The sequence below is a fragment of the Microcaecilia unicolor genome, chromosome 11, assembly GCF_901765095.1.
Source record: "Microcaecilia unicolor chromosome 11, aMicUni1.1, whole genome shotgun sequence".
Classification (NCBI taxonomy): domain Eukaryota; kingdom Metazoa; phylum Chordata; class Amphibia; order Gymnophiona; family Siphonopidae; genus Microcaecilia; species Microcaecilia unicolor.
Window position 1 is genome coordinate 98,532,108 of NC_044041.1, and position 19,004 is coordinate 98,551,111.

Genomic DNA, 19,004 nt, shown 5'->3' on the forward strand with positions numbered 1-19,004 from the left:
TCACAAGGCACGTAAGGGTCTCTGCGTGCCCAACGCATACCAAAATGGAGTTACCACCAGACTACCACGTGGCTCTTGCAGTAATTTCATTTTTGGCACATGTCTGATATGCGCATCTGAAAAATATTTTTTATTTTCTGGTGCGCGTAGGGGACACACGCCAAGTGGCATTTGGTGCGCATAGGTTATGGCTGGCAGTAAGGTCTCAGACCCCAAATGGATGCGCGGCAATTTTCATTTTGCCGCACGTCCATTTTCAGCAAAAATTTTAAAAAGGCCTTTTTTACAGGTGCGCTAAAAATGGATCGGCGCATGCTCATAACCCACGCCTACACTACTGTAAGCCATTTTTCAGCATGCCTTTGTAAAAGGACCTCAAAGTTCTTTGCTGTTTTCTCAACAACTGTTAGGAATTTCATTGTGAAATTTTATAGCTTTATTTGTTGTTACTATCTACATTTATGTTCTGAGTGGAATGAGATTACCTTTAAACACAGTGGAGTTACAGATTTTTTAGTGTGACCATCCTGCGATTTTCATGCATTTAAAAATATTTGCACTGTAAAATTACCATTATTTGAACCCTCTCCCAGTTAATGACATCACACAGTGATGCAGACTTTTGTGTGGGGGCAATGTTTGAGGTCTATCACAAGCTCCACCCAAAGCCGAACAATCGCCGAACTCAAGAAAGTGCTGTAGATGATCTGGGACAGCCTGCCACAGAACTGATCACATGGCTGTTAAGATCTTCCCAAAGCGATTGAAAGCTTGGGGTGGACACTTTGAACATTTGCAATGACTGCAAAATTCTGACACATTGTTAATTATATTGTTTGAATGGCGTTATTTTACTGTGTTTTAGCGCAAACATTTTTAACGAGCAAAAATCGCTAGGTAGTAATGCTAAATGTCAGTAATATCAACATAGCTTAAGATAATTAAATGTTGTTTAATAGTAATACATAAGTATGATGACTAAATAAGTACGTAAAATTTCTCAATGAAATTTAAAGCGGTTGCTGAGAGAACAGCAAAAAACGCTAGGGGTTACTTTTTTTTTGCCTCATCCTGTAGACTGCTGGGTTCTAGGGTTCTAGATGCAGTGTGTGGGCCTCGGCCAAGGTCTTTTGCAATGATGGCTGGGCTGAACTGGGAATGGAAAAATTCCTTCCTACTTGGATAGTTGCAAAAAATGAAGGTGCATGGTGCCATTGCCCAATAAAGGCCAGTTCCAATATAGCTGTGGGCCAAAGTAGAACAGAAAGAAACTCCCAGGTCATAAATCCCAAAACAGTCACAAACCTGGGGACTGGCCTCTCCACGTTTCATCTACAGTCTCCAGAATCAGAGATGCTGCTCCAACTCAATCCCCAGCTTCTCCAGTCATGAAGTTGCTCATGCTGTATGGCTGGAATCTGGGATGCAACAAGTATCATGTTATTTTATGTTATGTTATGTATACTTAACGGTGTGGCCAGGAATCTCTGGACATAGAGGAGATGATGGGTCTTTTCCTCCTTTTAAATATCTGCTGGCATTCACACCATGGGCCTTACAGTGCAACAGATGCAAAGTGACTGCAAAATAAAATTACCGCATGCCCTTATTTTTCTATGAAATGACTCTGCCCCCTTTTCTCTGTATGGGGCATGGAGGGGAGGGTACAATGAAGAAATTTTCAAAAGACATTTTTACGTGGGTACACATGTGCTTACCCTGCTAAAATCTTTCAAAAATGTTATTTCCCTTGCTTAAAAGGAAGGTGGTGTAACACTGGATAGCATCTCTTTAAGAAATCACTGCTTGCAGAAATTCTGGGGGGGCCGGACTCTTTCAGATCAAGACTGGGCTATTCAAGAGAACTGGTGATGCCTTCTGTGGTCAGTAATCAAACTGACCACAGCAGCTCTGATTACCACAGTTGGACACCCCTCACCTAACCACCTTCTGACAAGGCAGCACCGTAAGCGAGACCTGAGGAACAGTCCTAGTTCAAGTTCTGACCCATACTCCAGGAACACCACAAGCCAGAACTTACCTAATGTTCTCGTAACTCAGTTCCACCATTCAAGCTGCAATCATTAAGGGCATAGGCAGCAACGCTTCAAAATGATTGGAGGTGCTGAGCACAATACAAATTGCCTATCCCTGGACACGAAGCTTGCTTAATATTGAGGATGCTAAGCACCTACTGCACTCACCAGTTAAGGGAGTCACTTTAAAAGTCATTTGTGTACATCATACTGTGGTTTATGGATGGAAATTCACTGCCAAGGGTAAAAGTTTGGGTGTGTAGCACCATTTCCTGCATACTTTTACCCAGAGTGAGCTGAGGCTTTCCTCAGTGGCAGAGCTGGGGCAGGGTTTGGACTTGCGCAAATGCTTTTGAACTTTCAAAAGCATGCATGCAAATTTTCAAGGAAATCAATCAATGTCATGCATACTAAAAAAAACAGGTTCAAATTTGGAATTCCAGTGCCGTTAAAGGTGCATATATTTGATACTGTTTCACAATAGTTCTATTATTAGGTTTCAATTTACTGTTTTCAAGTTTACCTAATTTATTGTATTTATGTTTATACTTGGTAAGTTTACTATTGTTATGCTGTTAACAAAATTGTAAGTTTTATGTTAAGCTGTATCTGCTGTACACCGTCTTGAGTGAATCTTTTCATAAAGGCGGTTAATAAATCCCAATAGCTCTTTTACTAAAGGGTTGCATGTGGCAACCCGGAGCTACCGCTGGCCCAACGCAGCCACCAGCGGTAGTTCCACCTCCAGTGCACACCATTTTCGGTGCTGCTGGATTAAAAAAAATATACCACAGGGGGTTACCTGGTAGTAATCGGGCAGCGCCACACACTGCCCGGTTACCACAGGGGTAACGTGGGAGCCCTTTCCACCACTTGAATGGATGGCGGAAAGCGCTCCCCCCCCCACACGACCACGCAGTAAATGCAAGCTTACTGCATGGCCATGTGTTTTTTCGGGCTTTTTACCTGCTGCGGTAAAAAGGGCCCTGGCACATAGCAAAAAACGTCTGCCGCTGCTACTGCAGGGCCTTTTTTTTTTTTTTTACCGCAGCTTGGTAAACAGGCTCCTAAGTAAATAAGTAAAATAAATGTGTGGCGGTATTTTCAGTGGGATGATTTTTAAAAGGAAAGTATGCATGCTCTTTTCCTTTGAAAACTGGTGTAACTTTTGCTTGTGTTGACTGCCCAAGTTGCATGGGTTGTTACAAAATTACCCTGCAAAGCTGTAAGCTCCATGACATTGTAAGGAAGAAATATTTATAATTATACATGGATAGAACCAGAAATTTAGACCTTTAACCCTATCACTTTTTAGCTCATGGCCTCATTCCTAGCACTTAGGTGCATTAAGGTGGAAAACCAAAGCAATCTCTGAGCGATTCAGTCCTCCCTTAGTGCAGTTTGTTCACCCTGAAGCTGGAGTACTGTAATGTGCATCCATCAGTTTAAACCTATAACTATTATTCAGAGCTAATTGATTGTGGTTTGATAGCCAACCTGGAGGGGCATAATCAAAAGGGGCGCCCAAGTTTTCCTGAGGATGCCCTTGCATGACATCCTGGTGAAGGGGCGGGGAAACCCGTATTATCAAAACAAGATGGGTGTCCATCTTTCGTTTCGATAATACGGTTGGGGAAGCCCAAATCACAAAATTTAGGTCGACCTTAGAGATGGTCGTCCTCGATTTTTGGCCATAATGGAAACCAAGGACACCCATCTCAGAAACGACCAAATCCAAGCCATTTGGTTGTGGGAGGAGCTAACATTCGTAGTGCACTGGTCCCCCTGACATGCCAAGACACCAACCGGGCACCCTAGGGGGCACTGCAGTGGACTTCAGAAATTGCTCCCAGGTGCATAGTTCCCTTACCTTGTGTGCTGAGCCCCCTAACCCCCCCCCCCCAAAAACCCACTCCCCACAACTGTACACCACTACCATAGCCCTTAGGGATGAAGGGGGGCACTTACATGTGGGTACAGTGGATTTGTGGTGGGTTTTGGAGAGTTCACATTTACCACCACAAGTGTAACAGGTGGGGGGGAGTGGGCCTTGGTCCACCTGCCTGAAGTGCACTGCACCCACTAAAACTGCTCCAGGGACCTGCATACTGCTGTCATGGAGATGGGTATGATATTTGAGGCTGGCATACAGGCTGGCAAAAAATATTTTTTTTAAATTTTTTTGAGGGTGGGAGGGGGTTAGTGACCACTGGGGGAGTAAGCGGAGGTCATTCCCGATTCCCTGCGGTGGTCATCTGGTCATTTAGGGCACATTTTTGTGGCTTGGTCGTAAGAAAAAAAGGACCAGGTAAAGTTGTCCAAGTGTTCGTCAGGGACACCCTTCTTTTTTCCATTATCGGTCGAGGACGCCCATGTGTTAGGTACACCCCAGTCCTGCCTTTGCTACGCCTCCGACACACCCCCATGAACTTTGCTCATCCCCATAATGGAAAGCAGTTGAGGACGCCCAAAATCAGCTTTCGATAATGCCGATTTGGGTGACCCTGTGAGAAGGACGCCCATCTTGCGATTTGTGTCGAAAGATGGGCGTCCTTCTCTTTCGAAAATAAGCCTGATAGTAACATTTAATTTACCACTCCACTTGGCTCCTATGAATATCACATGAAATGTGATACCAAACTTTCACAGTGATGGAATGGGAGCTGCAGCATTTAGAATGGGGAAAGCAGGTCTGCTCAGAAATGTGTCTCAGGAAAATGGATAGAATCTGGGAGGGAACTTTTGAGGGGAGTGGGGGATGGAGGACCTCCCACCTGGACTACCTCAGACATCAGTAGGCCCGGTGACAGGCTTGTCTGGAGTTTTAATGATGTCGTAGAAGCCAGCTCTATGGGTGCTGAGAACCCCAAATATTGAGCAAGCTCCTTTACTGTGCCCAAGGAGAGGAATTTTTGTATTTTGTTTGGCACCCCCAATCATTTTGAAATGTTGGCACCTATGACAAACTTCATAGGTTGAAGTTAGGTTTCTTTGTCAGTCTTCAAGACACTCAAATCTTCTCCTTGTTTTCTACAGAGAGAAAGATTCTGGAATCCCTGCACCTAATCCGACCCTGTCTGCCATGCCAGGTAATGGAAATTGGGCCTGCCTGACCTTCAGTGGGAGAAGATGTCTCTTTCTGTGTTTTGGAGGGAGGTTGGGTACTAGGGGCTGCATATCGTTTCAGCATTCTTAAGGCTTTTTCCCCACTTATAGTACCTGCGAAGCTCACTTTATTTGCACTGCTACGACCCCTGAGGAAGACTTTTGTGCCGAAACACGGCCCATGTAGGGTCTCTTGTGTCTCTTTTTGGCAAATAAACTCTTGGACGCTCTTACTCCTTGTTTGCCTTGGTCATTTGGAACATTCCTCACTTCCATTCTTGTTGGTGCTGTTTGACTGTTTGTGGAATCTGTGAGGACCCCCCTCTTTTCTGTTTGGATTGCTTGGGCTGAAATCCTGCCTGGATTCGCCACCCTCAGAGATAGGATCTTGATTTGATGCACCTTTTATCTGATCTAGTATGGCATCTTCTTATCTGTAACTTATGATGCTCACTTATTGCACTGAAACTAATTTAATGCCCAAACCACAAGATATTTGAAGCAGGATAGTAAACTCTTTACCTATGATACCTGTCTGACTTGTTCTAATCATTCATTGCACCCCTGTGATGACTTACCTTTGTTTGCCTTGCACAGGGTCACATAGCTATTGAAAATAAGGTGCTGTTCCTGAAAACAGCCGATTACCTCTTTCTGTCTGGAGGGCATCCTGTTTCATGTCATGTCTTGATAAGACAATCACAAAACTGGTTAGATTACACAGGCAACCGCTGCACAAATCAAGCCCAAAAGGACTGACTCACTCAACACTGCAAACACTGAAGCTGAATGAAAAATCAAGATAACCTGGTCTCTTTTGTAGATTTCTGACCCCCCCCCCCCAACAACGCTGCAATTAATGACTTGTTTCCCCCACGCTATCTCAGCCTCATATTTCAGAGATAATATATGATATTAAGTTGCTTTCTTTGATTTCCTCCCACACCAATATATTTCTCTGTCTCTAAAAGAAGTCTGATCTGAGGTGGCGAAGGTACAGAGCTGCTGAGAAGAAGATGGGAATCACTGCGTTGGCATCTGGAGACTATGAGATGGATTTCCAAAGTACTGCCCAAGAATGGAGTGGATTCACCAATAATTGTTTTTAACAAAGCGGTAATAAATATGGTAAAGCTGGCTCAAATTGTACCCGGTTTTTGCTCAGATGAAGAGTAGCTAGAAGGGCTGTACCAAATATTCATATTTTATTTGATTCGGCCCCAAATAGTGCCCCAAATACATTATTCGTATTTGGCCAAATAGTGATTTAAATTCGAATACAAATAATCCGGGGCTCTAATGTGTTAAATTCTACTGAAATAAACACTAGATCTCTGATTTCACATTGCGTTTTTATTATTTGTTATGCTAAAGTTCACGGCCCATTATTTCTATTCGTATTCATATTCGGCCGAATAATATTTTTCATTATTCGTATTTGGCTGAATAGTAAAATATGCTATTCGATACAGCTCTCGTAGCTAGAGAAAGATAAATTAGAAAGAAGTTTATTCTGAAAAAGTAACTTAGTATAGGTCGTCTAAGTGGGGACACTGTTTTCCAAGTACAGCAGTTTAAAGATACACTAGGGGGGCCCTTTCACTAAGGCACACCAAAAAATGGCCTGCGCTGATATAGGCGTATGTATTGGATGCATGCAGGTCCATTTTTCAGCGCACCCTCAAAAAAGGCCCTTTTTTTTGGCCGAAAATTGACATTCATCCATTTTGGGCCTGAGGCCTTGCCGCCACCCATTGACTTAGCGGTAAGGTCTCATGTATTAACCGGGCAGTAATCATCAGCACGCATACACTGCTGATTACCGCCTAGTTAGCACCACGTGGTAGAAAATAGAAATTATTTTCTGCCACGCGTTTTGGACATGCGTCAAAATTAAATTACCGCCTGGCGTACACAGTAGCCGGATGGTAGTTCTAATTTGATGCACATTGTATGCGCATAGGCACCTACACACCTTAGTAAAAGTGCCCCTAGCATTTAAAAAAAGCCTCATTGAATGTAAAGCTTTTAAAAAAGTATATAGGACCCCTTTTACAAAGCAGCGGTAAGCCCAATGAGGGCTTATCACTTGCTAAAAAAAAGTACCACCCGCCAGCAAGGGTAAGTGACGGTGGGTTGGCGGCGGGAGGGGGGTCGAGAGGATCATTGGCAGGGGGGTCCAGGGCCAAATCTAGGGGGGCCCAGACCGCCGTGGCCCCATGTAGCTACGCCACTGGTGGTAAGTGCTCCCCCTTGAAATGGCCACGTGGCAAGTGCTTCATTTGCTGCATGGCCATTTCCTGAAAAAAACAAAGACCTGCCTTTTACCCACTGTGGTAAAAGGGGGCCTTGGAGTGCATCAAAAACAAGCACTAATGTCAGCAGAGGCTCCCTTTTGCTGCAGCTTCATAAAAGGGCCCTAATAGTGGGAATGGGGGAGGAGAGGGAGGGAATAGAAGCAGATTTTATAAGTTTTATTTGGAAATGGAAAAGTAGATTGTTCTGTTATTGCTAGATGGGCCATTATACTAACAGATTGATTGCTGGCATTTGGCTTTGTTCAGTAGTTCAGCATTCCTTAATACAAATGATATTTCACTAAAGAAATACACAATTCTTTAAGTAGAAGTTGTAATATGTAGAGTGACAAAATGAGTTATAACCTTTTAGAATAAAAGCTTAGGTCAGCATCTTTCTGTCTCATAAGTCATTTGTCAACCAGTCTGGGGGAAAAAAAAATGAAAGCTTGCCAGTTACAGAAACCAATCAAAATGATAGAAAGAATTTTTTTTGAAAGTGAGCTATTACAATTCTTTAAAGAACCAGAGGTGGGAAGATTCTTTTCATCAGAGAAGGGAGGGAGCGAGGTTTTCGGATCTGACATCTACCAATGGAGAAAAGGTGTGAGTTAACTCTAGCTTTTTTTTTTTTTTGCTATCCATTTCAATTGTGCATATTGGAAGCAAATGCTAATACTTAACCTCCCCAACCTTTTTTTCTACCCATAAATTCTCAGGATATTCAGAATGAATATATAGGGAAGGGGAAGGGAAATAGGACTTGATATACCGCCTTTCTGTGGTATTTTGCAACTACATTCAAAGCGGTTTACATATTTACAGGTACTTATTTTGTACCTGGGGCAATGGAGGGTTAAGTGACTTGCCCAGAATCACAAGGAGCTGCAGTGGGAATTGAACTCAGTTCCCCAGGATCAGAGTCTGCTGCACTAACCACTAGGCTACTCCTCCACTAGCAACATTCCATGTAGAAGCCTGCCCTTGCAGATCAGCAATGCGGCTGCGCAGGCTTCAGACGTGCAGGACGTCAGACTCACAGAAACAGAAGCCTGTGTGGCCGTGTTGCTGATCTGCAAGGGCAGGCTTCTACATGGAATGTTGCTAGTGGAATAGCAACATTAACATTCCATGTAGAATCTCCAATAGTAGCAACAGAATCTCAATAGTAGCAACATTCCAGAATCTCAAATAGTAGCAACAGCAACATTCCATGTAGAATCTCAAATAGGGAAAGGGAAATGGGACTTGATATACCGCCTTTCTGAGGTTTTTGCAACTGCATTCAAAGCAGTTTACATATATTCAGGTACTTATTTTTTACCAGGGGCAATGGAGGGTTAAGTGACTTGCCCATAGTCACAAGGAGCTACAGTGGAAATTGAACCCAGTTCCCCAGGATCAAAGTCCGCTGCACTAACTATATATATATATATATATATATATATATATATATATATATATATATATAATATTACTTTGCCATTTTCACAATGGAGAGAATTCAGTAAATGGCACGCAAAATTTCATGTGGCACTAACCCCCAAATTCTATATATGGGTCCTTGTTTTCCACGTGGAAATCGAAGAGTATTCTATAACAATGCATGTAACTTAATTGGTTAACTAGCTAATCAGCATTGTTAATTGGATGTTAACAAGGAATTTACAGCACTAATTGGCATTAATTGAGATTTACGTGCACAGCTCGCTAAGTGTATTCTGTAATGTGGTGCACCTAAAAGTCACATAGTTAAACAGGGGTGTGGCCAAGGGTGTAGTGTGCGTGTTTCTACAATCTATGCACATTATTATAGAATACATCTACTCTGTGCCTAATTTAGGCGCGGAGATTTACATCAAGTAAAACATGTCCTAAATGGACATGGCCAAATTTGTTCACATGGAGAGGCACTCAGCATTATTCTATATTCTGCATGGAAATTTAAGCCTATTCTATAAAACTTAGGTGTACATTACAGAATACGCCTAGGCGTATTTTTTTCCACATGGAATTTTCAGGCACCATATATAGAATTTAGCCCTAAGTGCAGTTCTATAAAGGGCATGTGTACTTTCTAGAATCGCACTTAGGCGCAGATCTGTGCCTAACTGTTGGGCATGGGACTTACACCTGCCAAAAGCAGGTGTAAATGCCGGCGCTAATGTAGGCGCAGATTAACCTAATTCTATAATTCTGCATGCAATGTTTGGGAACACCTCTGACATGCCCTGGCCATGTCCCCTTTTAAGATACATGCTGTAAAAGTTGCGCATGAATCTTTATAGAATAGCGTGCAGCAAGATGCATCTGCAAATGCCAAAGTGTCCTGATCTCCCCAGGTACTATTTAGATAGTAAACAAATGTTTAGTTAGTTTTATAATTGATCCATATTTCAGTTACCTGTTATTGTTTTACTGATTACACATTTTCTGTTCATTGTTCTAATTTTTCATGGCAATAAACATTTTTATTTTATTGCCTCTGCCTGTCTGGACTTACTAAGAATCCTGGTGGTATGCGTGTTGGGTCTGTGAGTGCTTTCTGGGAACTGTGGGACCACTGGGAGTGAGGCCCTCAGTAACCTAGAAATCACTGGAGAACACCTTGAGAGCAGGAGACTCGCCCAGAGGAGGTAGGGATCCAGTCAGTGGGAGGAGGATGCTAGTGTAGAGCACAAGCGGCAGGTGCAGGCGGACCTGAGCTGTGTTAGGGATAGACCCTCTAGGAATAATCTTCCTTTGCCCCTCTATCTTCTATTGGATTCCATGAACCTGTTTTCTCTGTTCATCCTTCGGGGTTCCTTTTAATGGTATCCCTGTGTGGCTTCTGAAGCAGTGTATCCTTATGCTGCCACCAATTTTTCTGGAGCTTTTAAACCCTAGTTTGTGGATGAAGGGAAAGATTTTAAAAATCTTTTCCTTGTTTGTAGTCATGCCTCTGGGAAGTATTGCTGTTTTGCAGTTTGCTCTAAAACATACCCTCCAGATTATATATATCGAGCCAAAAGTTGCGCGCTGGATTTTGGGTGCATGCCCGAGATGCTCACACAACTAAATTGATTAACAAGCCCTTAACTAACAATAATTGTTGTCACAAAATGTCTAGCCACCTGCCTGGGACTAGCCTGTGGCCACGAGAAAGGGGGAAAATGTGAAGTTTGAGGGAAATGTGCCAAGCAAGTGGGCCAATTTATCCAGAAGAAACTGAAAATAATGTTCAGGAGAAAAAGAGGAAGCAAAGGAAGATTTAACAGAATATAGTTTCTCAACCAACCTATAAGAAGAGCTGTTTTGAATAGTTTCCATGTTCTAATATCTGTTTGGAGATAAAAGAATGCTTTCCATGTAACAATTGTTTCTTATAATCAATTAATAATTGTTTGAAGCATTGCAGGGCCCGGGGAGAGTTGGATTTCCGCCAAGCTCTTTCGGCTCTCAGGGCTGATGTGGATGACAATGTTGCAGAACAATACGTTGTAGAGCCAGTCTATTCAGAGTTTGGGTTAGGCAGTTTGCAAGGGAAGAAAATTTGTCATCTAGAGAGAGAAAGAGAGAGAGTAGGAAGCTGAGAGATAAAGGAGAGGCAGTCCTGAAAGAATGACTCTTCAAAGTTTTTAAATCACAGAGGGTTTTATAACTAGCAATTGGTAAAGTAGAGAGAATACTTTGACCTGAATAGTGAAGGAAGACCAAAAAATGGTCTGACCAAGACACTGGGAGCGGGAGATCAATTGATAGGGTGGCAGGTAAATCCTTAGTAGCCAATAAATTTAGGCCTGCACGATGGGTGGCTTTTGTTGTGTGAAAAGTAAAATCCTGAGTCTGTTAAAAGACAGATAAAGTCAACTTCTAATTGAGAAGAAAGGGCATCAAAATGAATATTGAAATCACCCATTATTAGAGGAGGACCAGAGCAAAGGCTACAATTGAAGGAAAATAATGCGAGAAGCAGTGGATGATCATGATACTCAAGCAAACAGGTTACTGGAAAGGGATAAAGCCAGTGGTTAATAAGAGTGTCCATGTAAGGCAAGGAAAGGCAATACATTTCTGTAGGAGAGCAAGAAGTACATGCAAAAAACCCTGCTCTTCTGCCACGCCTAGACAGGCAATGACAGGGAAATAAAGAATAAACCGGAGGACAGGCCTGAGTTAAATAGAAGGACTAGGTTTCAGCAATGGCTAGTAATGGTGGTCTGAGATGAATCAAAAAGGTCAAGCAGCATAAAGCATTAAGAGTTTAGGGAGTGAACATTGATTAGAGTTATCATGAAATAAGGAATTGTTGTGAAGAGAATTAAGGGTAGAGAAGGAGCTCACGGTAAAGGGACCAGATATCTATTCACTGGACAGTAGCAAGAAGGAGCAAGAGGGCGGTAGTCCAGATGAGTAGAGATATGATTGGAAGTCATTGAGTCATCAAGCATAAAAAGCTTAAAAGTAAAATATACTAGGCAGGGAATGGGTACAGGTGTACGAAAAAGAACATGAACCGCATGTCGCAGGAAGCCTCAAATTTAAACTTTCCAACGTGACACCTGTGGAGTCTTTGTCGGGAAGAAAGTCTAGCAATAGAGGGGTAAACATAAGCACAGTCTGGACGGAGTGTGGATGGGGCACAACTTACACACATAGGACTAGATTTAATATATCACGCCTAAACATTTGGTGCCGAAATGAAATTCATCTAAACGTATTCTATAAAGTACACCTTAATTTAGGTGTACTTTATAGAATAAGCCTGAATTTCCATGTGGTTTATAGAATACACCGAGTGCTGGTACGTGTGACTATATAAATGCCGCCGCCTAAATTAGGAATGGACCGGGTGTATTCTATAACAACGTGAATAGATTTTAGAAACACCCACGACCCATCCATTCCATGCCCATGCCCCCTTTTCAACAATGCGACTTAGAATGTATGCGCAGCACATTACAGAATATGCTTAGCAAGTAGTGTGTGTAAATTCTAATTAATGCCAATTAGTCATGCTAATTGCTTGTTAACAACCAATTATCAGCACTGATTAGCTTGTTAACCAAATAGGTTATGCTCATTATTATGGAATACTCTTCAATTTCTGCATGGACATCTTGGCGCGATAAATAGAATCTGGGGGATAACTTCTGTATTTCTGGGCAACTAGGCACAAATATTGGTACCAGCTCTAAGACTGGCACAAGTGTTTGCGCCTAATCGCATAACTGCATAAATACTCAATTAAGCGAATATTCTGTAAAGGAAAGTAGGTGCCTGCTTTCTTTCATTGAATGGGTGTCACGCCCCTCACCTTGCCGGTGATGGCGTTCCTGGCGCTGTCCCCCGCCGTTCTTGGGGGCCGGGGTTCCCTTCTGCGACGCTGCTTCCCTCAGCTTGCCAGCGGGCACGCACGCCGATCGGCACCCTCTCCCACGCTGCTTCCTTTCTCTGTCCTGGTTGCCTCTGACGGACGCTGGCTGGGCACTCTGGCATGCTGGGTTCTCTGCCCCACCTCTCAGCTCTGCAGATTGGCTGTGTGTCCTGGCTCTCTACCCTGGCTACCTATGGACACTCCCTTGCTCCCTCTCTGCCTCTCCTATTGGGTGTTCCTCCGGTATGCCTCCAACCAATGACGGCTCTTCCTCGCAGCTGTTTCTTGCTACGGGCTGATTCCAGCCATATTTCTGGGGAATCTTTCTCTGCTTCTGGGCTTCGGCTTCTACTTGTTAAGCGTTTCTCTTTGCTGTGCTCTTGCCTGTCCTGTTTTCCTGCTGCCTGCCTGTTAAACGCTGCTTGTATCTGGATTACCCTTTTGCCTGCTGCCTGCCTGTTGAACATCGCTTATACCTGGATTACTCTCTTGCCTGCTGCCTGCCTGTTAAACGCTACTTGTATCTGGATTACCCTTTTGCCTGCTGCCTGCCTGTTGAACATTGCTTCTACCTGGATTATTCTCTAGAATTGGCGGGTTGTGGGCGTTTCCAAATCTACGTGCACTGTTGTGGAATACACCCGATCTGCACCTAGCTTAGGTGCAGATATTTAGGCCTGGTTTTAGGTGGCCTAAATGGGTTCACCTAAATTTTACTCGCAAGAATTGCAAGTGTTGCATATTCTATACACTGTGTGCAACTTTAGGCGTAGTTTATAGAATCACGCCAACCACATGGTTTTTCAGCATCACTTTTTTAAGGCACCATTTATAGAATTTGGCCTTAAGCCCATTTCTAAGGTTACTGTAAATTTGACCTTTTTCAGTTATTTCATTTTATGGCCATGTGCTAATGTCAGCATTAGCCTGCAGCCATTGAAAAAAAGTAATGTGGAAATCACATCACTTCCCACCCCCAGTGCGCCATTATATCCAGTGCTACAAAAAATATTTATTTTTGTAGCCCCGGAATGTACCTGGCAGTAATTGGGCAGTGCCACGCGCTACTACCAGGTTACCTGGAATGGCCACACGGCATATGCTATACTTGCTGCATGGCCATTTCCTGCAGGAAAGAGAGACTTCCCTTTTACCAAATGCAGTAAAAGGGTCCCTCGGCGAGCGTGAAAAACACACACCGACGCCAGCGCAGGCCCCTTTTTGCTGCAGCTTGGTAAAAGGAGCCCAAGTCAGCATTATTCATTTAGCACATGCTGGCTTCCATTCACATTCTCTGCCCTGACAGATCCCCTCTAAAAATTAAATAAAAAACCGTGCGGTTAGCATACACAAATGGCAAAACTAACACAAGACACTTTATTGTGTCCTGCATTAGGCCATTTTCCTGCATTACGGACTAGATTCTATATCTCACGCCTAAAAATATGGCATATTCTGTCAAGTACACATAAGTACATACATAAGTACATAAGTATTGCCATACTGGGACAGACCAAAGGTCCATCAAGCACAACATCCTGTTTCCAACAGTGGCCAATCCAGATCACAAATACCTGGCAACATCCCAAAAAAGTATGAAACATTTTATACTGCTTATCCCAGAAATAGTGGATTTTCCCCAGTCCAATTTAATAATGGTCTATGGACTTTTCCTTTAGGAAGCCATCCAAACCTTTTTAAAACTCCACTAAGCTAACCGCCTTTACCACATTCTCTGGCAACGAATTCCAGAGTTTAATTACACGTTCAGTGAAGAAAATTTTTCTCTGATTCATTTTAAATTTACTACTTTGTAGTTTCATCCTAGTTTTAGTATTTTTGGAAAGCGTAAACAGATACTTCACGTCTAACCGTTCAACTCCACTCATTATTTTATAGACCTCTATCATATCTCCCCTCAGCCACCTTTTCTTCAAGCTGAAGAGCCCTAGCCACTTTAGCCTTTCCTCATAGGGAAGTCGTCCCATGCCCTTTATCATTTTCGTCGCCCTTCTCTGCATCTTTTCTAATTCCACTATATCTTTTTTATTTATTTATTTGTAGCATTTGTATCCCACATTTTCCCACCAACTTGCAGGCTCAACGTGGCTTACATTTGCCGTAATGGCGGTTGCCATTTCCGGGTAACAGAATTACAAATGGTATTGCGTTAAGGTGCATATATACATAGTAACATACATGGAGCATAGCATATATGCAACAGATCATGATATGTTTATATACCATGTGCATACATACATGGTAAAGAAGAATACATTATGGTATTGCATGAAGGTTCCTGAGTAGTAAATTGGATTGTAACATATATTAGGTCATCGACTATAGAGAGACCATATTCGATATAAGGTTTAAGGTGGTAGTGCTTGATCATTGATAGCAAAGGGGTTAATCAGTCATGTGATAAGATTTCGGGTTTGTATAGATTGTGTATGGTGTTATTATTTGGACTTTAAGATGGATGTTTATGGTATGCCTTCTTGAAAAGATCTGTTTTCAGTAGCCTTCAGAAGATGGTTAGGTCTTGCGTTCTTTTTATGACCTTCAGTAGTGCGTTCCACAGCTGCGTGCAGATGTATGAGAAACTGGTCGCGTATGTGGATTTATATTTTACCCCTTTACAATTAGGATAGTGGAGATTGAGGAATGTGCGTGATGTTCTTTTTGCGTTCCTAGTAGGCAAGTCTATAAGGTCTGACATATAGGTCGGTGCTTCTTGGTATAAGATTTTGTGGACCAGGGTGCAAACTTTGAATGCAATTTGTTCGTTTAATGGGATCCAGTGTAGTTTTTCTCTTAGGGGTTTGGCACTTTCGTATTTCACTTTCCCCTTTCTCAAATATGAGTCTGGCTGCTGTGTTTTGAGCGGTTTGAAGCTTCTTAATGATTTGTTCTTTGCATCCGGCATAGATGGCATTGCAGTAGTCTAGATGACTTAGCACCATTGATTGTACTAGACTGTGGAATACTTCCCTTGGGAAGAAAGGTTTGATTCTTTTAAGTTTCCACATTGAGTAGAACATTTTCTTTACTGCATTTTTCGCATGGTCTTCGAGTGTGAGATTTTGATCGTGACTCCCAGAATTTTCAGGCTGTCTGAGACCGGAAGGGTGTAGTCTGGGGTGTTTATGGTATTGGGTTTGTTCGTGTTGTATTATGAGGACAGGATGAGACATTGTGTTTTTTCTGCGTTTAGCTTTAGTTGGAATGCGTCTGCCCATGAGTTCATTATTTGGAGGCTGTGTGTGATTTCGTTTGTGATTTCGGTTATGTCTTGTTTGAATGGGATGTATATCGTGACATCGTCTGCATACATGTACGGGTTGAGTCCTTGGTTGGATAGCGATTTGGCTAAAGGTGTCATCATTAAGTTAAAAGGGTTGGTGAGAGCGGGGATCCTTGTGGTACTCCGCATTCAGGCTTCCATGGTGTTGACGTTTTTGAGTTAGACATCACTTGATAAGATCTTGCTGTTAGGAAGCCTTTAAACCATCTTAGTACATTTCCTCCAATCCTGAAGTAGTCTAGGATGTTCGTGAGTATTTGGTGGCTGACCATGTCAAACGCGCTGGACATATCGAATTGCGGAGTCCAGAATTGAACACAATATTCGAGGTGCGGTCGCACCATGGAGAGATACAAAGGCATTATAATGCCCTCATTTTTCTTTTCCATTCCTTTCTTAATAATACCTAACATTCTATTTGCTTTCTTAGCTACAGCAGCACACTGAGTAGAAGGTTTCAACGTATCATCAACCAGGAGCTGATGAGAGGACTCACAGGAGGTAACGAAAGCAGAGGAGAGTTGATGGACATGGGGGCAGGGGAGGGGAGGGGACGGAAAGGGAGAGAGGACCGTTATTGGACATGAGGGGAGGGCAGGGGAGAGAAGACGGTTGCTGGACATGGGGGGAAGGCAGGGGAGAGAGGAGGGTTACTGGGCATGGGTGGGTGGATGGAGGGGAGGGAAGGGGAGGGGAGAGAGGACGGTTGCTGGACATGGGGGAGGGTAGGGGAGAGAGGAGGGTTGGTGGACATGGGTGGATGGAGGGGAGGGGAGGCCAAGGGAGAGAAGAGGGTTGCTGCACATGGATGGATGGAGGGGAGGGCAGGGAGAATTGTTGAATATGGATGGAGGGGAGGGAAGGGAAGACAGGAAGGAGATGCACATGGATGGAGGGGAGACAGAAGAAATTCTGGATATGGATGAAGGGGAGGGAAAACAGAGGAAGGAGATGCACATGGATGGATGGGAAGGGAGAGAGAAGAAATGCTGGACATCCAACTCTCATTTTTCTTTGGCTGTTCCACTACATTGTTAAAAACAAAAATCTCGCCCGTTTTAACGGACTTAACGGCTAGTACATTCATAACGAGCCCTGTGTGCACGTAGCCATGTGGAAAAAGTGTGAGATGCTAAACCTTAAGTGGTTCTGCACAGTTTGAAGTGTTTTTATTTCATGCAAAGGCTCCTTCTGAGAAATAATTCCATAGCTTGTGATGTCTTATTGAAATGGCAGTCATAAAAGATGAGTATAGATACCATTTCTTATCCTGTAGATAAGGTTTTGGCTTTTACATCGAGCAGGCTTTGATCAGGATGGTTCAAGATTCTATTGTATTCTGAGATGCCAGGGTGAGGTATGGAGCTCAGGACACACCTTTTTTCTGAATAAGAACTATTGAGAGCATGGATTAATACCCAACAATAGCAAGGGGAAGCAACACATAGCAGTGTGGACATTATAACAGGGCAGACTGGATGGTCTGGATGGTCTCTGCCAAATGTTTCTGTGTTGTTGGGTTACTAAGGATGCATCAAACAGAAGGGATTTATAGAGATCAAAAAGGTCATCGATACCAATCAAAATGAGAGATCTGCATAAATGACAAGCAAGCATACTAAACACCCTATATTAACTGGAGGAAAAAGATCTCAGAAACCAACACAAACACTTGATACACTTAGTTGTCTGAGAAATCATGGGTTTATTGTTTTCACCATTTTTACAAAAAATGTATAAAAGGTATAGATACCTGGATATTTATCAGAGGATAGAAGAGACTAATGCATCAGTGTAAATATGTCCTCTTCTGCAAAATGCCAGCTCAACTCTATACTCACTTTTCCATAACAAATTTCATAGCAACAGAGTATGATTGAAGCAGGAGGAAAACGCCTCAGAACTCCACGTTCACCTTGGGGCCCTTTTACTAAGTGCATAGGCGCCTATGCGAGCCCAAAGTGCGATAGTTTTGAGTTACTGCCCAGCTACCGTGTGGCCCTTGTGGTAATTTCATTTTTGATGCGCGTCTGCTATGTGCACTGGAAAATAGTTTTATTTTCTGGTGCATGGGCGGTAATCGGCATTTCACACATGTAGACCATTACTGCTCAGTTACCGCGTGAGACCTTACTGCTAGGTCAATGGCTGGTGGTGAGGTCTCAGACCAAAAATGGACGCACGGCAATTTTCATTTCGCCACATGTCCATTTTTGGCAAAAATAAATAAAAGGCACTTTTTACAGGTGCGCTGAAAAATGATTCTGCGCGCACCCATAACACGCGTCTACACTACCGCAGACCATTTTTCAGTGCGCCTTTTTAAAAGGGACCCCTTATTTTTTATTTGATAAGTTTTACTGAGTAAATCACATCACTGACATAAAAAACTTGTCTAGTGAACCTATAAAATTTGTGACTCACAAAAACTGAATTAAAGGTACTAATTAGCTTTTAAAACGTGCTATACTGTAGACCTCACCGACTGTGGCCAAAGCTTCACCATCTGGCTGCTTCAAGGTGTTCTGGATCACACTCTAAAACATATAAAAACATGTACATCAAAAACATATCCACACATATAGCTAGATTCTGGTACCTGGTCAAAATTGCTCAGACAAAAAAGCCCTGATAAAAAGGCCCAAACACAAAATAGCCCCGACGAAAAAACAAAAACAAAAATGCCCCCGACAAAATAGCCTGCCCACAATTTGGCCCCTGACAAATGAGCTCCCTTTGCTGGACCCTCAGAGGGAGGGAGACAGAGTTTTTACTGTAATTCTTATTTTTGTGAAGGGCTATGGGCTATTTTGTTACAGGGGCTATTTTGTCTGGACTATTTTTTTACAAGCCATTTTGTCAAGGGCTATTTTATTATGAGCCATTTTTACAAGGGCTATTTTGTT